Below are 21,349 nucleotides of genomic sequence, written 5' to 3'. Positions count from 1 at the left end.
TGCAGACACTGCATGTGGAAAAAATATTATCCCAAAGAGAACCTTGAACTGGAACTCACAGGGAGTGAGCTGCGGTGCTCCCCTTCAGTCTTGGAAGGGCTTACACAGAACTGCTCCCTCCATGGTTCATTTTAATAGCAACAAGAAATGAGCAATTTCACTGCTTCCATTTCCCCTCTCTTATCAGCAGCACAAACTGTTTCTAACTTAAGGGCAAAACCTGGACAAAACAAGCCAGTGTGTGAGGAATGTGAACCCCTGTCCTTGGTGTAAAGCACTGTAGAGGATGAATCCTTTTGTGACAAAGGGGAACGGTGCTCAGGAGGCCTGTGAGCAATTTCTGGCTCTGCCACTTGCTGGTTGCTTGAAGAGGAGGATGCTACATGCAGTTTAAGATAACCCTTTCCTTCAGTACTCAATTTAAATGGTGATATACTCCCACCAGTGTGTGGTTTCAGGTACTATGATAACAAAGCACACGAAGAAAGAAAAGACAAGGCAGCAATGATAATGCCTTACATAAAGAGGTAACTACTGAGGTGAGTAGCAATTAGCTGGTGTGGTGGTGGGGAGAACTCAGCATTGGTGGCTTTATGCCTCCAGTTTGCAATGGCAAGCTCAGCACTTGCTTTGGAAAGGTGAAGAATTAGGGCAAAGCTCAGCTCTGCTGAAACCTCACCTCATATTTAGTGAAGGGAAGTCATTCTGCCCCTGTACTCAGCACTGGTTAAACCACACCTTGAGTACTATTCAGTTTAAGAAGGACATTGAGACACTTGAACCTGTCCAGAGAAGGGCACCAAGGCTGGGGAAGGGTCTGGAGCACAGCCCTCTGAGGAGAGGCTGAGGGAGCTGGCGTTGCTTAGCCTGAAGGAGGCTCAGAGGAGACCTTATTGCTCTCTACAACTACCTGAAAACATGTTGTAGACAGGTGGGGATTGGTCAGACAACCAGCACCAGAACAAGAGGACACAGTCTCAAGCTGTTCCAGAGGAAGTTTAGGCTGGAGGTGGGGAGAAAGTTCTTCCCAGAAAGAGTAATTGGCCATTGGAATGTGCTGCCCAGGGAGGTGGTGGAGGCACCATCACTGGAGGCATTCAAGAAGGGATTGGACATGGCACTTGGAGCCATGGTTTAATTAGTCATGAGGTGCTGGGTGACAGGTTGGACTTGATGACCTCTGAGGTCTTTTCCAACCTGGATGATTCTATGAATGTGGGGGGCAGTCTGTTGCTTTTTCCCAAGCAGACATAAACCCACCTGGAAGCTTTGTTATTCTAAACAAGCTACACATCCCTCTTTCCCTTATATACCTGGATACAGGGAATGGTAATAATTTAATGAGTGAACTGCTAGGGTTGGAAGGGGCCTCAAGGATCATCCAGTTCCAACCCCCCTGCCATGAACAGGGACACCTCACACTCGATCAGGTTGCTCAGAGCCCCTTCCAGCCCGGCTTTAAAAACCTCCAGGGCTGAGGCTTCTACTACAAACAAATTATAGAAGTCTCTACCTTCTCATACTTTATTTTCCAGAAAAAAAAAAAAATTAAAATCTCTCTTTTTTTCTTTAATTCCCTTAAGCACAGCCATATGGTGAAGAAAAAGTTCGAGCTCAGCTGCCTCTTTGAGGGTGCACTTTCAGATTTTTAGGCTGCATTGACTTAGCTGTCAGGAGGATGTTATTTACAGTTCTCGAAGCTAAGTGGAGCATAGTAGAATTCATGGAAGTCATTACTGGAGTTTTATGTTTTCTAGATGGCTCTTGTGGATAAGGCTTTCCTAGGACTTGAAAGGCCTAACCCAGTTTTAGGGTGGTTTAAATAATTGTTGCTTCCTAATCTCAACAATTAGTTACTTTATATTAATAAAAAAGGGCTTTTTTTTTCCCCCCCTAACTGTGAATTTCACATGTTTGTTTTTCTCTCTTTCCTATCAAACTATTTCATCTCTCTGTGTGAAAGGCTTATTAACTTGGTAAAATACCATCCCTGTGCTTTAGAAGTAATTTGGGGCTCTATTTGTTATTTCTTTTAATCCCCCCTCCCCCCCTTTTTTCTTTGCAACAGCTTCAAAAGAAAATGCAGTGGCACTTTGTTATCACTGCCAAGAAGTTGAAATTAGCAGGTGATTAAGCACTTCTGATGTTTGTTTGAGCCTCCTCATTGCCAGCAATAGAAAAAAAATCAACTATAAAAGAAAGGAAACTTAAAGGGCAACAAAGTTGGTGAGGGGCTTGGAACACAAGCCCTATGAAGAGAGACTGAGGGAGCTGGGGTTGCTTAGCCTGGAGAAGAGGAGACTCAGGGGTGACCTTATTGCTCTCTACAACTACCTGAAGGGGGGTTGTAGACAGGCAGAGGTTGGTCTCTTCTCCCAGGCAATCAGCACCAGAACAAGAGGACACAGTCTCAGGCTGCACCAGGGGAGGTTTAGGCTGGAGGTTAGGAGGAAGTTTTACACAGAGAGAGTGATTGCCCACTGGAATGGGCTGCCCGAGGAGGTGGTGGGGTCGCCGTTGCTGGGGTTGTTCAGGACAAGGCTTGACAGGATGCTTGGTTGCAGGGTTTAGTTGATTGGGTGGTGTTGGATGATAGGTTGGACACAATGATCTTGAAGGTCTCTTCCAACCTGGTTTATTCTATTCCATTCTAAAGATGGCACAACAGTACATCACCGAAAGAGTTTGCTGCAGCACACCACTGTTCTCAAGCACAATGCAACTGAGCACAACTCTTACAGCTGATATAAGTATTTGGTGGGGAGCCTGCTTCCAAAATTCATCTTGGTTACATACAAGCACAAAACAAGCTCAAACTGCACATCTGCTGCAGCCCTCCACATTCCACAGGGCTCCTTCCTGTCCCTAGCTTCATACACTGCTTCTGTGCAGACCTTCAGAAAGAAGCGCACAGCCTGCTTGATCTCTCACTGCAATAAAAACTGTGCCCAGGGAGGTGTTGGAAGCTACATCCCTGGAGGTTTTTAAGGCCAGGCTGGATGTGGCTCTGAGCAACCTCATCTGGGATGGTGAGGGGATTAGGAGTACAGCCCTATAAGGAGAGGCTGAGGGAGCTGGGGTTGCTTAGTGTGGAGCAGAGGAGACTCAGGGGGGACTTCACTGCCGTCAACAACTACCTGAAGGGTTCCTGTAGCCAGGTGGGGGCTGGTCTCTTCTCCCAGGCAACCAGCACCAGAACAAGAAGATACAGTCTCAAGCTGTGCCAGGGGAGGTTTAGGCTGGATGTTAGGAAGAAATTCTTCCCAGCAAGAGAGATTGGCCATTGGAATGTGCTGCCCAGGGAGGTGGTGGAGTCACCATCCCTGGAGGTGTTTAAAAAGAGACTGCTTGAGGAACTAAGTGGTTTAGTTGATTAGATGGGTGATAGGTTGGACTTGATCTCTGAGGTCTTTTCCAACCTGGTTAATTCTGTATCTGTTCTGTGTCTAGTGCGAGGTGTCCCTGCCCACAGCAGGGGGGTTGGAACTAGAGGATCCTTGAGGTCCCTTCCAACCCTAACAATTCTACGATCCTAGTAGCAAGCTGCTCTTTAAGCTTACTTTGAAGGCACTGTTTTGTAGAGGCCACCATCAGAGCAGGGTGCTTTGGCTATGAACTAAAACCACAGGGCTGGATTTCAAGATCTATTTCAGACTTGGAGCTCCTACACCTCGGTCCAAACATATTATTATGGTCAAAGGTATCCACATGGTAACTCAGTTCCATGACTCTATGATATTCCCATCCAGCAGGTTAGCACACACTGACATGGGGAAGACCTTGCCCACAATATCTGCAATTTCCAGATCATCACAGGCTGATCATCCCTTCCACTGTTTGCAGAGGCCTGAACATAAAACATCTCTTGTTATTGACTTGCTACTTTCTCTCATTTAGCATCTATTGATTGCTGTTTCTGGGTGTGTGTGGTGTGTGTGTTTCTTGTTGAGCAGAAATTAGCACTGAAAACTTCTTTGAGCTCACTGCATTCACACCTGCTTGACATTCCTGGGGTACAGCTTTCAACAACCTGGTTTGGTTTTTCCTCTTGCCATCTCTTGGCAGAAAAAAAAATCATATATGGGCAAAAAGAAAATCCCCTTTAATGTTTAACATTAATTAATTTTTAGAACTATTTTATCATCATTACCATTGGCACTTGCCTGGGACAGAAAATGGTTGCCCCAGGGTCTGAGCTCACAGAGTAGGTTCATCCCACACAGTATTATTTTGGGCTCCCCAGTTCAAGAGAGGCAGGGATCTGCTGGAGACAATCCAACAGGGAGCTACAAGGATGATCAGGGGACTTGAACATCTCTTCTACAAGACTGAGAGCCCTGGGGCTGTTTGGTCTGGAGAAGAGAAGGTTGTGAGGGGATCAAGGTCTACAAATATCTGAGGGATGGGTGTCAAGATGAAGATCCCAGGCTCTTTTCAGTGGTGCTCAGTGATAGGGCAAGGAACAAGGGGTACAAGCTAGAACACAGAAGGTTCCACCTCAACATGAGGAGGCACTTTATGGTGAGGGTGACAGGGCACTGGAACAGGCTGCCCAGAGAGGTTGTGCAGTCTCTTTCTCTGGACACACTCAAACCCCTCCCTGGATGTGTTCCTGTGCAGCCTGTCCCAGATGACCCTGCTCTGGCATGGGGCTTGGACTCCATCTCTAGAGGTCTTTTCCAACCCCTAACATGCTGTGATTCAGGCTGTGGTTATCATGCCTGCACTACAAAAATAAACCTCTTGAAGACGTGAGGCATTTTTTTCCCGTGGCTATCTGGAAGTGAAAATCTTGTGATTACCACTCAAATTGCTTGCTGGTGTGTTCAAGGGAAGCCAGCTCTGAGACACATGCTGATCTGTAATTTGAGAAAAATATGGATGGATTAGTCTAGTGGGACCATGTGCAGGGCTTGGCTGAAGGAAAATATCTGAGAGAGAGATGAACCATTGTCTGACCGAAGCTATTACAGCTGTGCCATCTGTACAGCACTCCCCTCAGAGGTCTTATTATATTCAGATCCCAGAGTTTTCATACTTTCTGTTCCATCAGCTCCAAACACAGTTAAAATCACAAGCAAAGTAGACATTTTCCTGCAGACTAGAATATAGACTCCTGAACCTTCAAATAATAATAATGCAGATAAATTCTTCTGATTTGCCTCAGATATTGGGGGTTTATTCATCCTCCTGAGCTCCCCTTTTCTCTATTTTCCATTAAACTTGGCCTCAAATGAAAGAAAACAAATACATCAAAATTAAATGTTTAATTCTCATGGAATTACATTGTTTAGGAACTGAGGATAAAGCCCACACCTAGCATTCCATACAACCACAGAACTGCCAGGGTTGGAAGGGAGCTCAAGGCTCAGCCAGTTCCAACCCCACTGCCCTGGGCTGGGACACCTCACACCACAGCAGGCTGCTCACAGCCACCTCCAGCCTGGCTGCAAACACCTCCAGGGATGAGGCTTCCACCACCTCCCTGGGCAGCCTGTGCCAGGCTCTCACCACCCTCCTGGGGGAGAACTGCTTCAGGTTTTATGTAATTGCTCTGGCTTGTGGCATGGTTATCACAATCAGCATCCAGACAGAGCTAAGGCTCTCTGCAACTCCTTCTGCATGAGTTAAGGAGGGAACAAATAAAGGGGCAACTTTTGAATGTGGAGGTAGACTTCACACACACAGGAGACCGACAGCCCCCACTTCCCTGGGTCTCTGCTTCCCACTGTCTGTTCAAGGTCCTTTTAGAGGTGACTACCCTTGTCCTGGTAGGGCAGTCAAAGAAGGAAGCTGTCTGAAATTGTAGCAAGTTTGCTTCAAGAGGTAAATTAATGGACTTTTATTCTCATCTCTTTGCCTTTATTTTTCATTCTCAGATCCTTTGAGAACCTTTAAGGTTCCCCCCTCCATCCCCCCCAGGCACAGGATAACACCATGGTGTTTTCACCTTTGTTCAATCTTAAGATATACTTTATTGTTCTAATTGCAATCTCATTATTAAAGGAGCACTACATTCTCCTCTGACAGATATTGCACCTCATTGTTAGTGGATCTTGGGCTTTCTGTGCTTATTGTTACTAATAATTTGTAGCAATTGAGTTGGTATTAGAATATTACTCTGCTAAATCACTTTTGCTGCTAATTAAGGCACTATGTGTGACATTGTTTGGCTCCAAGCATCACGCTCCTGCTTTTCAGCCTGCTATAATTACCTGTAAGTCCTTCACTTCTACTGATGTCAGTCAGGTCTTTCAATCAAGACTCCTGTGAGCTTTGCCATGGTGTGAGCTGCCATGGGTAGGAATGAAAAGTTCTCATGGAGAGAGATACTGTTTTGGTAATGAGAAATGCACCTTTTACTGCAGCCCTGAAAGTGCTGAGAAAGAGAACAATTGTACTCAGTGGTTCCAGAGTGGGGACAAAAGAAGAGGGGTTCAAAGGAAAAGAGAAAGATTAATCAAGTAACCCAACTAATTGTGCATTGTGTCCAGTTCTGGGCTCCCCAGTTCAAGAGGAACAGGGGAACAATAAAGACAGCCCAATGGAGGCTAGGAGCATGATGAAGGCACTGGGACATCCGTCTGCTGAGGAAAGGCAGAGAGCCCTGGGGCTGTTTAGCCTGGAGAAGAGCAGCCTGAGAGGGGATTCTATTATTCATGGTTATAAATATCTGAAGGGTGGGTGTCAAGAAAGGGCCGGGCTCTTTTCTGTGGGGGCCTGTGACAGGATGAAGGCACAAACTGTAACACAAAGTTCCACTTCAACACAAGGAGAAATACCTTTGTTGTGCAGGTGTCAGCACTGGAGCAGGCTGCCCCCGTAAGTTGTGGACTTTCCTTCTCTGGAGACTTTCAGATCCCACCTAGGCATGCTCCTGTGTGACCTGCCCTAAGTGGTCCTGCTTTGGCAGAGGGCTGGACTCAATGATCTCCAGAGCTCCCTTCCAACCCATACCACTCCCCAATTTCATGATTCTACAATCTAGTCAGAACCTCAGCAAGGAAACTCAACACAGCTCTAAAACCTGGCTCTTCCCTATCATCAGCTTCATCTTTGTTTCATCCAAAACACACGGGAGACTCTCTTTACCACCCTCTCCCACCTCTGCCAGCAGCCAGAGAAAAGCCCTTTGAGACAAGCAAGACTCAGGCACTTCATTCCAAAGCCTTATTGCCTGTTGGATTATTTCTATGCAATGATGCTGTGCATGAGACTACTGTTTGCCACTGGATTTCCTTAAGCAGATGCAAAACTCCATTATCATTTGGGAGACTTGTCTTGGAAAACAGCAGCAGTTAGAAAATCAGAGAACATTGTCCTTTGGGATTGGCTTCCCCTTTACTGTGTGGTTTTGGTAATTTTTTTGTTCTATATTGTTTCATCACTGGAGGTGTTTAAGAAGAGACTTGAAGGGGTGCTTGGTGCCATGGTTTAGTTGATTAGATAGTGTTAGATGATGGGTTGGACTTGATCTCAGAGGTCTCTTCCAACCTGGTTAATTCTATTCTATTACCCCAACAGAGAGGCTGGCACTGCTCCCAAGCCACAGTAGAGTCTCCATCTCATAGACTGTGCCCCAAACTCACCTTGGAAAATGACTGGGTAGTTCCTGGTAAAATCTCTCCAAACTTTGCCTGATGTGCTCAAATGGCCTTCCCAGCAACACAGAAGTGATTTATGGAATGCAATTTCTTCGCCCTCTAATATTGTCTTATTTTATACACATGTGCCAAACAGTTTTGGGTGATTTATTACTTCTTTCTACAGCTTATAGATATATAAAAAAAAGTTTATCAATAGAGGCCAGGGAGCTGGATGTGGCTCTGAGCAACCTGCTCTAGTGTGAGGTGTCCCTGCCCATGGCACAGGGGTTGGAACTGGATGATCCTTGAGGTCCCCTCCAACCCTAACAACTCTATGAGAAAGCAACTGCAGGGATTAATCTCTAACAGCATCATGTTGAGCATTTTTCAGATTCATGTTTCAGTCATATCAGCCTAAAGACACTGAGAACATGATATAATGCCACTTAAACCAGAGTATAACATCATACCCCCAAACACTGTTTCTAATTACATTTATTCTTCTTTACACTGAATGGAGCAGAAAGAAAAGAGTTGTCTCTGCATCTTTCTTGTAAGCATTTGTGGGTTTGCAAAACAGATAGCTTGCTCCAGGCCAGAGAAAATGTAGTCATTTCTGCAACAAATACTGAATTCATAGCTGCCTGACAAGTGACCTTATCAGCTAAAACTTGCCATCTTCTAATTAGTCTACTTTCCCCCCACACACACACACTAAATTAACCCCCAGCCTTTCCCAAAGATAAAGTTGATGATATACCAAATTGTGTGTGGGGGTGCATTTCAAATGGAGGTGCAAGTGCACCCCACAAAATTCCCTTCCAGAAAGCTGCATCTCCTTAAGATCACATCAGTCTGATCACCAATAGTGTTAGGAAGAAGTTCTTCACTGTGAGGGTAGTGAAACACTGGCACAAGTTGCCCAGGGAGGTGGTGGAAGCCTCATGCCTGGAGGTTTTTGCAGCCAGGCTGGATGTGGCTGTGAGCAACCTGCTGTAGTGTGAGGTGTCCCTGCCCATGGCAGAGGAGTTGGAACTGGATGCTCCTTGAGGTCCCTTCCAACCCTGACAATTCTATGGTTGTCCAGTTCTGAGCCCTTCAGTTTAAGAAAGACATCGAGACACTTGAACATGTCCAGAAAAGGGCAATGAGGCTGGGGAGAGGCCTTGAGCACAAGCCCTACAAGGAGAGGCTGAGGGAGCTGGGGTTGCTTAGCCTGGAGAAGAGGAGGCTCAGGGGACACCTTATACTGTAATACTGCTGTAGAGAGCAATAACTAAGGTTGGAAGAGACCCCAAGGATCATCAAGTCCAACCTGTCTCGACAGACCTCACGACTAGACCATGGCACCAAGTGCCACATCCAATCCCCTCTTGAACACCTCCAGGGATGGGGACTCTACCTGAAATGTGGTTGTAGCCAGGAGGGGATTGGTGTCTTCTCCCAGGCAACCAGCACCAGAACAAGAGGACACAGTCTCAAGCTGTGCCAAGGAAGGTTTAGGCTGGAGGTGAGGAGAAAGTTCTTCACAGAGAGAGTTGTTAACCATTGGAATGTGCTGCCCAGGGAGGTGGTGGAGTCACCATCCCTGGAGGTGTTCAAGAGGGGATTGGACGTGGCACTCGGTGCCATGGTTTAGTCAGCAGGTCTGTGGTGACAGGTTGGACTTGGTGATCTTTGAGGTCTCTTCCAACCTCGGTGATTCTGTGACAGCAGTGCAAATTACTGCTCTGTGCATATAAATTTCCAGGGGGGAAGCTGAGCAAAGAGCACTTTTGTCAGCCCCAAACTGGACTTTCACTGCCAGTCAAAATGATAAAGCAAAAAGCAGAGAAGTTTATTGCATTGACATTTTCCTAAAATGTCCATAGAATCCTCGAGATAATAAAGGTGGAAATACTATCATGCAGAAAATACAGGTGTTAAGGCCAGAAGTGCTGTAAATTGAGCTGGAGAAAATTGGGGGGGGAAGGTGCTCCCCAACTTCCTCCCCTTTTAAAACACCATCCTCTAAACCTACCTAAATTAGAGTGATATTTATCATTGATTATGTCATTCCCCAGAAATATGGGCTTCAGACACTCTGTCATAACTCTGCTGGTGAGACTGCACAGCAGACACATTAAGTAGCAGTCAAGATGATACAATTTCCCCAACAACTACAAGTCAAGCAAATATGTTCTCAGCCTTCTGGGACAAGCATTCCTGGAGATGGATGACACCAGGGTGTGATGTATGGACTGAAGCAGAGCTGTCTCTCATAGACCTCTCTCAGTGTCTTTCCACTGGTTTTGATCAGGGCTCTAACCCTTAGAGCAAGGGCAAATACTGAGATCACTAACTGCCATTGGAATTAGGGGACCAAGAGCCTGAATTCAGGTGACTCCCAGCCTTCTGTCTTCACAATCTGCAATTCTTTTCCACTTCCATCTCTTTTGATGGTTTTATTTTAATGTATTCATAATATTATCTTCACATTATTTGGTGATTTTTAGAGTTTGCTTTACATTTTCACTCTGGGTTTACATTTATGACATTTTACTTCCCACGTTATCCCCATGATTAGATCAGAGAATGGTGAAGGTTGGAAGGGACCTCTGGAGGTCATCTATTCCAACCCTCACATCAAAGCAGGGTCACCCACAGCAGGTTTCTCAGGATCAGTTTCCAGGTGGGTTTGGAATCTCTCCAGAGAAGGAGACTGAAACCTCTCTGGGCAGATTGATTTCTGGCTCTAGCAACCTCAAAGCAAAGAAATGCCTTCTCCTGTTCAGATGGAACCTTCTGAGTTCCACTTTGCCCTTTTTCCTGTCAGTGGACACCAATGAAAATCTGTCTCCATCTTCTTGTCCACCACCCTTTAGCTGTTGCACAGAGAATGTCCACTCTAGGTCTGCTCTTCTCCAGGCTCAACAGCCCCAAGGCTCTCAGCCTTTCCTCCTCACAGAGATGCCCCAGGCCCCTCAGCATCTCTGTAACCTCTGCTAGACTCTCCCCAGTAGCTCTCTCTGTCCCACCTCAAGCTTACCACGATGAGAAGGAGCTCCTGCACTGAGTGTACTTCTTCCTTTGGCACTTTATGACATCAAAACACTTTCCTTGTATTCCCCCCACAACCTGCTCCAGCTTCAATTTCACCCCTGGCAAAGATGGGATGACTAATCCAATTTCTATCTGTGCAGAGAGTCCTCTTGCTTCTACTTTTCCCCTGAATAGTCGTCATTTAATGCCCTGTTATCTTAGATGGCACTCATTTAGTGATTTATTAAGCAGTAATTTAGCAGCCTGTTATCAGTTCCTACTCCAGGCAGGGTGGGGAGGGAGAGAGAAAATATGCCATTCAAGTATGCAAGGTTTCCTCAGAATTGCAGCAGCATTTTTGTGATTTTTGGATTAGAGGAAGAATTACCACAAAGTAGGATGTGAAATGTTTTCCCTGCATTTCATTATTGTCCCCACACTAAAGCTCTCCTCGGGTTGTTCAGAAGGGAGATTGCCTGATCTACGATTTCTGCTGCCAGTCCAAGCAGTGAAATTATGCTCAGAGAACTCAATGGACTGAGACAGACACAAGGAGGCACAGGTTGCCCAGGGAGGTGGCAGAAGCCTCATCCCTGGAGGTTTTGGCAGCCAGGCTGGATGTGGCTGTGAGCAACCTGCTCCAGTGTGAGGTGCCCCTGCCCATGGCAGGGGGGTTAGAACTGGCTGATCCTTGAGGTCCCTTCCAACCCTGACAATTCCGTGATTCTATGACACAGCCAACAACATTTCCCCTCTGCATATAGCTCCAAACTTTGCATGGTCAGGTTAGCCCAGCCTGAAGAATCATTCCCTTTCTGCCTCTCCTCCAAATCAGAGGCAGCGCTTTCAGCTGTCTTCCCTGCCCCCCCTCCTCTCAGTTGGGTTCAGTTTTGTTATTTTTGAGACCAGCTCAGTTAAAGGTCATTTTCTTTTTTTTTTACCTGAATGGAAAAGAGCAGCAATTTGACAGTGAGACATTTCCAGTTTGCAATACATCAGAAATGTTGATGTTAGCTCCTTTAAAAGAGACTGGAGACAAAATCCACCTGAGACCCTAAATAGTTGGCAATTATTTTCCAGAAAAGGAGAATTTGCAAAGTTATATTTGTGCTTCTGCTAAATTTTAGGATGCCATTAACTGGGAGTGGGGGGAACACCAAAAACCAGAATACAGAATTAACCAGGTTGGAAAATGCCTTCAATACCATCAAGTCCAACCTATCACCCAACACCATTTAATCAACTCAACCATGGCACCAAGTGCTTCATCCAGTCTCTTTTTACACACCTCTAGCAATGGTGACTCCACCACCTCCCTGGGCAGCACATTCCCATGGCAAATCACTGTATGAAGAGCTTCTTCCTAACATCCAGGCTAAACCTCCCCTGGCACATCTTGAGACTGTGTTCTGTCACAGGTTGCCTGGGAGAAGAGACCAACCCCCACCTGGCTCCAACCTCCCTTGAGGTAATTGTAGACAGCAACAAGGTCTCCCCTGAGCCTCCTCTTCTCCAGGCTAAGCAACCTCAGCTCCCTCCCTGAAACTTTTCACTGAGTTTGTTGTTTGCTCCACAAAGAGATCATCATGAAGATATTACAACAGTCGCAAAAGATGATGGCTTCAACGAGCATCTTTGGCTGATCCATAATCATTTGCTTGGGCAATTTCAGTCAGGAGCATTAGCACTGATCGCTTAACGCTGTGTTCCTAATTATTCCTGAAATATTGTGCTGCTGCTCATGCTGAAATGCATAACGAGCAGAGCAGTGGCTCAGTTCAAAATGCAATGTTCTAACTGGTTTTTAATCAATGAGTGATAATGATAGCTTGTGTTTTGACTTTCAGTGTTTAATTGCCAGCAATAAAGGCAGATCGTGGCGGAGGATATTTAGCGGAGTTCACTTCCATTTGTCTCCTTTTATTCTATTTGTTTTAAAAGTGCCTGGGAGCTTTCAGAGCCTGACACAATAACTAAATATACCATGCTAATTATATTTTTGGTTGCCTAATATTTTTCCAGGCTAGGGGGTTTTGATGTCCTTTCACAGGGAGTTATTGCTCCTCACTGTTTCCGACACGTTTCTGAAATGCAGGAGGATTCTAATGGGAAAAGCTGTGGTCCATGAAATCCCTACCAGATTTTTCTGAGATACAGCTTGTTTAAATCACTATTTCCCTTCTGCTGCTTTATGATACTTGTGATTTTTACTACTAGTTTTTTGGGGGCCAGGATGCCAAAACAATAATGAACCATAAATATTCTCGGGGTGAAGCAGATCTGCGGGTGATGCTGTGCGAGAAAGAGCATCTCATCCAAACAGCCGTACTGCCTCAGAGTAAAGGTGCAGCCAACTGATTATGTGACAGGCAGCCAAAAGTAGACACCTAAAGACAGCTACATGAGCAGTGATGGCAAATATCTTCAGTTCTACAGTGCATATTCCCCTACATACAATACTGGGAGAGCTTTTTTTCTGTTCAGAATAGTGGACACAAGCTAAATGCCATGGTTTAGTAGTCATGAGGTGTTGGGTGACAGGTTGGACTTGATCTCTGAGGTCTTTCCCAACCTTATTGATTGGTGAGGGGCTTGGAACACAAGCCCTATGAGGAGAGAATGAGGGAAATGGGGTTGCTTAGCCTGGAGAAGAGAAAGCTCAGGGGTGACCTTATTGCTCTCTACAACTACCTGAAGGGAGGTTGTAGACAAGCAGAGGTTGGTCTCTTCTCCCAGGCAGCCAGCACCAGAACAAGAGGACACAGTCTCAAGCTGTGCCAGGGGAGGTTTAGGCCAGAGGCTAGGAGGAAGTTCTACACAGAGAGAGTGATTGCCCATTGGAATGGGCTGCCCGAGGAGGTGGTGGAGTCACCATCACTGGAGGTGTTCAGGAGGAGACTTGATAGGGTGCTTGGTTTAGTTGATTAGGTGGTGTTGGATGATAGGTTGGACACGATGATCTTGAAGGTCTCTTCCAACCTGGTCTATTCTATTCTATCCAATCCAATCCTCTGGAAGCAGACCTGAGCCATACAGTGAACACCAGGCAGTAGTTCCCTAATTCTATGGCCACACAAAAGGACCAAGAGAAAAAAAATCAGAGGTGGTGCAGCTTGACCCTTGAGTTTTCTTCACTGCTCAAAAGTTTTGCAATAGACTGCCCTTGATTTTTGGTGAAGAAAGACCATTTTTTGGGGGGGTTGAAGTTCCAAATCTAGTTCCAATCTACTAAATGGATGCCAATAGTGTGATGAGAAGCCTATGCAAATCAGTCAGTCAATAGGATAAATATTTCTATAATATCCTGCCTGATGAATCCAATTTAAATCAGGATCTGCCTTAGATTTAAAGTGTTATAAATATCTCTTGCATTCCTCTTCGATTATATGTAAGAAAATAAAGGGCTTTTTAATCTTGCCTGGTTTGACATCACCTTAATTGCTAAAGATGATTTATTTTCCAAGGTTTTTATTCCCAAGTTATCAATCATCTGAAAGCAAGGAGTGGCAGCCTGAAATTTCTCTAACAGATCTTCCCTCTGTGCTAAGAACTTTTGCTGTGGTAGTAAACTGAACTACAAAAGTAACTCCTCTCCACATGTTTGTCTCTATTATTTTAACCATCTCCATTGTTTCTAAGCTGAAGTCCAGTGTATAAACCTGTCTGGCTAAGGCTGGAAGGGATCTCAGAGATCACCTACTCCAACCTCACCACCATGGGCAGGGACAGCTCTCAACTAGACTCAGCTGCTCAAGGCCTCATATAACCTGGCCCTGAATACCCCAAGGAGGAGGCATCCACCACCTCTTGGGCAATGTATTTCAGTGTCCCACCGTCCTCATACTGAAAAGCATCTTCCTAAGATCCAGTCTGACCCTACTCTCCCCCAGCTTCAAATCATTCCCCCTTGTCCTGTTCCTGAAGGGAGGTTGTAGGATGTTGGTCTCTTCTCCCAGGCAGCCAGTACCAGAACAAGAGGACACAGTCCCAGGCTGTGCCAGGGGAGGTTTAGGTTGGATGTTAGGAAGAAGTTCTATACAGAGAGAGTGATTTCCCATTGGAATGGGCTGCCTGGGGAGGTGGTGGAGTCACCATCACTGGAGGTGTTCAGGAGGAGACTTGATGGGGTGCTTGGTGTTATGGGTTAGTTGTTTAGGTGGGTTGGATTGGTTAATGGGTTGGATGTGATGAGCTTGAAGGTCTCTTCCAACCTGCTTTATTCTATGTATTCTAAGCCATCCTTATGAAAAGTCTCCCTGCAGCTTTCCTGTAGGTTCTTTTCAGGTATTAGAAGGCAGCTTTAAGGTCCCCCTGGAATCTTATCTTTCCTAGGCTAAGCTACCCCAGCTTCCTTAGCCTATCCTCATAGCAGTGGTGCTCCAGCCCTTGGACCACCTTTGAGGCCTCCTCTGGACTCACTCCAAACACCTCTGTCAGCTTATGATGGAGACACCAGAAGTGGAAGCAGTATTTGAGTTAGGTGATTCTGCTTCTTTACACTGCTATTCTGAGACCCTCTTTTGACCACTCCTCTTGATGCAGCCCAGGACACAATTTTCCTTCTGGGCTGCAGGAGCGCAGTGCCAGCTCATGTTGAGCTTCTCAATGGATATACATACAACAAACAAACATAATCATACAAATACATGCAAAAGCATTTCTGATGTGAAGTTCTTGCAGCCAGTTCCTGACTAGCTTTATTCATGAGCATTATTTCAGCTCTAGTGGGAAAGGCAAGCGGCTAGGAAAGAATAACTGGAACAAAAGGGCTCCGATTCAATAAGCAAAATTTAAACAGCACGTACATGGAGTTTAAACATCCACCTGCAATCCAAGTCCCCTATAGCAGTGATTGCATCTAGATTTCTGCAAGGTCTGGGACTCCTCATACTGCAAAGCCCCCAAAATACTACTTCCCATTACACCATGTTTCCTACTGAGCAGAAAGGGGAATTACAAAGTGTGCCCTCTGGAAGCAAAAAAAGGAATTGTTGCTTGCTTTAGTGTATTCAAACCATTTGCAAAGTAGCCTTGTTCATCATTTCCTTTCCGTGCCAGGGTGGCTGGATCTTTGCTGCTAAGTATCTGCTTAAAAAACAATGCAGCTGTCTTCATAATCCAGTAGCTGCTGCACAGGGAATTGGTGCAGTTAGCAAACACAAAAGTATTTAGTACGCCAAATATAATTTATTACATAGCGTGCAGTCAATACAAATAGAAGAGCAAAGGGAGGTTATTATCAGATCTCTCCTCTTCCCCTACAGTTTAATTGCTTGCAAGGATGCATATGCATTAGACATTTATGTACTCATAGATATAGGATGATACAGTGTAGTATTACACAGGGAAAAAAAAAAAGGATGATCAGTTGTTACTACTTTGTTTGGTAGGGCTGATCCATTGGCCATTGAGGTTTATGAAAGGCTTTTGCTGGCTTCAAAGCCCTTTGGCTCACAGTCTCCACACAGAAAATGAAAAACTACCAACGAAGCATGAAACTGTATCTGCTACCAGCTATAAAAATGTTATCCAAACTCAGCCTTCATCAGGCTGCTGAGTGTTTTCTAGACTGAAATTACAGTCAGGCTGGGGAGATAAAATAACAAAGTGTTCTAGCAACCTCCATTGCATTTGATCAATATTTTTCCAACTGATTCCCCAAGTCTTTTTGCCATGGGGAAGGAAGAGGCTTGCCATGAAAGATGGTAAAGATCTGTGTAAATGAACTTGGAGATTGAAAGACTTGGTTGTCCCAGGTACCTCAGGCTAGCCAGGAAGAGGGGCATAGAGGGAAAAGGCATTTCAGTCTAACTCCTTGAACACAAGCCCTACGAGGAGAGGCTGAGGGAGCTGGGGTTGCTTAGCCTGGAGAGAAGGAGACTCAGGGGTGACCTTATTACTCTCTACAACTACCTGAAGGGAGGCTGTAGACAGACGGATGTTGGTCTCTTCTCCCAGGCGGCCAGTACCAGAACAAGAGGACACAGTCTCAGGCTGTGCCAGGGGAGGTTCAGGCTAGATGTTAGGAAAAAGTTCTATACAGAAAGAGTGATTGCACATTGGAATGGGCTGCCTGGGGAGGTGGTGGAGTCGCCATCACTGGAGGTTTTCAGGAGAAGACTTGATGGGGTGCTTGGTGCCGTGGGTTAGTTGTTTGGGTCATGTTGGATTGGTTGATGGGTTGGACGCGATGATCTTGAAGGTCTCTTCCAACCTGGTTTATTCTATGTATTCTTGAAGCCACTCAGATGGTTTATCCTAACACAGCCAAAGGGAGAAGAGAGACAGAGGATTCCTTGCTCAGCATCTAGAGGAAGAAGGCAGCAGAGCAACTTGGTTTTGTCTCTGTTTTTAGAGTCCCTCCATGCATGGGACTGCAGGGCTGCAAAGCAAGATGCTTAATGAAAAGACTGAAATGGAGCTTAGAAGCTGGAGGAACTTTTCATGATTCTTTTTTCCTCTATTCTGAGCATAAGTGCAACTGTAATAGGCCACATACCTAAATGTATATCCAAGCTGAATAAGCATGAGGAGTGCCTGAAGAAACTGTGTTTTTTTAGCTTGGAGAAAAGACTTGGGAGAGACCTTGCTCTCCACAATTCCCTGAATGGGAGTTGGAGACAGGTAGGGGTCATCCCTTCGCCCTAACAACAAGAGACAGGACAAGAGGAAAGAGTCTGAGATTGCACCATGGGAGGTTTAGATCAGAAGCTTCTCCCCTAAAAGGATTCTCAAACACTGGAACAGCCTCCCCAAGAAGATGGTGTATAAAAGACAGAGATGCAGTGCCAAGGGACATGGTTTAACATGAGACTCCGTAGAGTTAGGTGATGGTTGTACTGGAAGATCTTTTCCAAACAAAAGAATTCACTGACTCTAGGGTAGTGTTTCCCTGTTTCCTCTCCCCCCCTCTCTACAGAGCATCTGTCAATAGCTGAAATGGAGTTCTGGAGTCATCACACAGCAATTCAGAGCTGATCAACGACAGCAGCGACTAAAATCTATCTGAGCTTAATTAACCACCATCATTCTAGGACAGTAAAATTTAGCACAGAGAAAAAAAAATAACTAAATAAATTGTAAGGAAACAAAGTGCTGGATTTATTTAACTGGCAGGATATTAAATGATATAGCTGTTATCTTTTCCTGTATTGTAAATTATTGAATTAAGCCTTGAGTCACTTTGGCAGCAGAGCCAAATGGCTATTACAAGAGTACACTGCAGCAAACAGTATCTGTCATCGAATTTAGGTCTCACTTATGACTGAAATCACAGTAAACAAAATGCTTGTGCACTAGATTGGAAAAAGAAAAAGTCCATTATTATTTATTCATCTTGCCTAGTAACACACAAACGCTAATGAGATTTCATCGAGAGGAGCAGACAGCAGGATTACTGTGCATCATAAAGGCACAGCCCTCCAACTTCACTCTGGGTATTTGCCTCCATAATGAGATGTCTGTTCCACAACTGTTCTGGATCTGAAGGGCATGCCCAAGTTCATGACATCGAACAAATCACCTGCACAAGTGAAAAGGCTTCCCCTGTCCTGCCTAAATCGCACACAAAAGTCTCCAGAGGATCTTCCCCTAAAGCCAAGAAGTTAGACACAGTAACTCAAGTGGTGGTGCTCACACATCTTTTTGTTTCTTATTAAACTATTACATTCTTAATGCAGTTCATACCTTGGTGTGAGCACCTCTCTCTCATGAAAGAAGCTGAAAGAGTTGGGTCTCCTCTGCTTGAAGAGGAGAAGGCTCCAAGGAGACCTTAGAGATACATTTCAATATCTGAAGAGGACCCACAGGAAGTGTGGGGAAGGACTCTTTGGAAGGGACAGGATGAGGGGCAGTGGTTTGAAACTGGAGCAGGGGAGATTTGGGTTGGAAATCAGGAGGAAGTTCTGCACAATGAGGGTAGTGAAATACTGGGACAGGCTGCCCAGCGTTGTGGTCAATGCTCTGTCCCTGGAGACATTCAAGATCAGATTTGATGTGGCCCTGGGCAACCTGATCAAGTTAGAGGTGTCCCTGCTCACTGCAGGGGGGTTGAACAAGAAGACCTTTGAGGCTCCCTTCCCACCTCTATCTATTGAGGCTATTGTGACTTTCAACATATCTGCACAATGAATTCTTCCTAAATCTGCATTCATCAGTAGCCAAAAGAGTGGATTAGCAAAGCTCCATTGAATGCTATCCAAAAATGCAACAATTATGAGCAATTTCCCCCTCACTGGAGCTTGAGCTTCTGGTCTGGAACCTTCAGGGAATCTTTTGTGTTTGTGTTGAATGTTGTGAGAATCATGCAAATCTACAGCTGATAGCCTGATTGCTCTACTCAGTATGATATCATGAGAAACATCACATCTTGGCATTTAAAAGAGCTCCCATTAATTATTTTGGAATTAGAATGTGTGTGTCTCTGCTAGACTGAAATGCAGATGGGTAATAAATTCTCTGATGCTCAATTATATTGACAGAAAGTTAACTCCAGGTCTTGAAGCAACATTATCATGATAGAACTGATAAGGAAAAAAAAGTTTGAAGCATCAGATTCTGACAAAATCTTGGGTCAATAGATGTATTTAAGTGGTGAAAAAAAGGGCTCATCATTCAAGATTATGGTCACTTTTATATATTGCCTCCTTAATTATTACCTGTGATATATATTACGCATTAATTGTATATGCCAGATTCTGGCAGTCCTGAGCTGGCTCTGTTAGTGAGGTAATATCTCATACTTTTGTTTGGGCTTACAACCAAGTACTTCAGCAAGATGTGCACTGCAGAATCAGCCAGGCTGGAGAAGACCTCAGAGATCAAGTCCAACCTATAGTGTAGAATACATAGAATAAACCAGGTTGGAAGAGACCTTCAAGATCACCGCGTCCAACCCATCAACCAATCCAACACCGCCCAAACAACTAACCCACGGCACCAAGCACCCCATCAAGTCTCCTCCTGAACACCTCTAGTGATGGTGACTCCACCACCTCCCCAGGCAGCCCATCCCAATGGGCAATCACTCTTTCTGTGAAGAACTTCTTCCTAACATCCAGCCTGAACCTCCCCTGGTGCAGCCTGAGACTGTGTCCTCTTGTTCTGATACTGGCTGCCTGGGAGAAGAGACCAACATCCGTCTGTCTACAACCTCCCTTCAGGTAGTTGTAGAAAGCAAGAAGGTCACCCCTGAGTCTCCTCTTCTCCAGGCTAAGCAACCCCAGCTCCCTCAGCCTCTCCTCACAGGGCTGTGCTCCAAACCCCTCACCAACTTTGTTGCTCTTCTCTGGACTCGTTCCAGCAAGTCAACATCCTTCCTAAACTGAGGGGCCCAGAACTGGACACAGTACTCGAGGTGCAGCCTAACCAGTGCAGTGTACAGGGGCAGAATGACCTCCCTGCTCCTGCTGGCCACACTGTTCCTGATGCAGGCCAGGATGCCATTGGCCCTCTTAGCTGCCTGGGCACACTGCAGGCTCATGTTCAGCCTACCATCAACCAGCACCCCCAGGTCCCTCTCAGCCTGACTGCTCTCCAGCCACTCTGACCCCAGCCTGTAGCTCTGCATGGGGTTGCTGTGGCCAATGTGCAGAACCCGGCACTTGGATGTGTTAAATCTCATGCTGTTGGACTCTGCCCATCTGCCCAGCCTGTCGAGGTCCCTCTGCAGAGCCTCTCTACCCTCCAGCAGATCAACTCCTGCCCCCAGCTTGGTGTCGTAATAGTGGTATACAACCTGAGTGTCAAGTCCAACTACAGTATATAACCTGAGTGTCTTGCTTGTCACATTAGTCCCACGTCCCCCTACCTATACCATCATACAGGTTCTGTTTAAACACCAGGAAGCACATTAGGATATTTCAAGACTTTTTCAAGGCATAAAATCTAAGGGCTGCAAACTTGTTTTCATTAGAGACATTTAATGTTTCTGGGCCATTTGCCAGGGTTGGAAGAACCCCAACTACTCCACTCTTGAAGATTAGGTCTCCAAACTCAAATCCAGAGCAGGATTATCCAGAAGTCACTGGCAGATGTGAACTGTGACTCTCCTGGTTCCACAGATGAGAAGGAGGGATAAATAGAGGCAGCTGTTTGGAATGATGGCTTCAACCCTGCTACTGGGAATGTGCAGGGTCACATTTATAGACTCACTGCTTTAGGTTGGAAGGGACCTTTATAAATCAACTAGTCCATCCCCTCTCTGCAGTCAGTAGGGACACCTGCATCTAGAGCAAGTTGCTCACAGCCTTGTCCAGCCTGACCTGGAACAGTTCCAGGGATGGGGCACCTTCCACCTCTCCAAGCAACCTAGGCCAGCATTTCACCACCTTCACCATAAAGAATTTCTTCCTTCTAGTCTAAATCTGCCTCTTAGTTTAAGCCATCAGCCCTTGTCCTGTCACAGCAGGGCCTGCTGAAAAAATAAATCAATCACTCCCTGTTCTTTCATGCAGACCCCTTTAAGTACTGAAAGGGACACAACAAAGTGTCCTGGGAGCCTTCCCTTCTCCAGGCTGAGCACCCTCAACTCTCAGCCTCTCCTAGTAGCAGAGAGGTTCCAGCCCTTTGAGTATTTTTGTAGCCTCCTCTGGCTCTTGCCCAAGAGCTCCGTGTCTCTGCTGGGCTGAGAACGCCAGGATGAGCTCTCTCATCTCCCTGTTCTCACTATTTTTTTGCAGTCTGTGAGGAAGGGGAATCACTACTCTGCAGATTCCCAGATGAAAGGGGTGCCTTGCACTATT

General features: G+C 45.6%; 1 protein-coding gene across 1 annotated transcript in view; it reads left to right on the top strand.

Moving 5' to 3' along the window:
* The window catches only part of LOC104305109 (contactin-6), a 203,351-nt gene that overhangs the window by 44,997 nt on the left and 137,005 nt on the right, over positions 1 to 21,349 (top strand). The gene's annotated exons all lie outside the window — the stretch shown is intronic.

The sequence above is a fragment of the Dryobates pubescens genome, chromosome 1 (assembly GCF_014839835.1).
Source record: "Dryobates pubescens isolate bDryPub1 chromosome 1, bDryPub1.pri, whole genome shotgun sequence".
Lineage (NCBI taxonomy): Eukaryota > Metazoa > Chordata > Aves > Piciformes > Picidae > Dryobates > Dryobates pubescens.
This window is presented reverse-complemented; position numbering and strand designations above follow the sequence as displayed.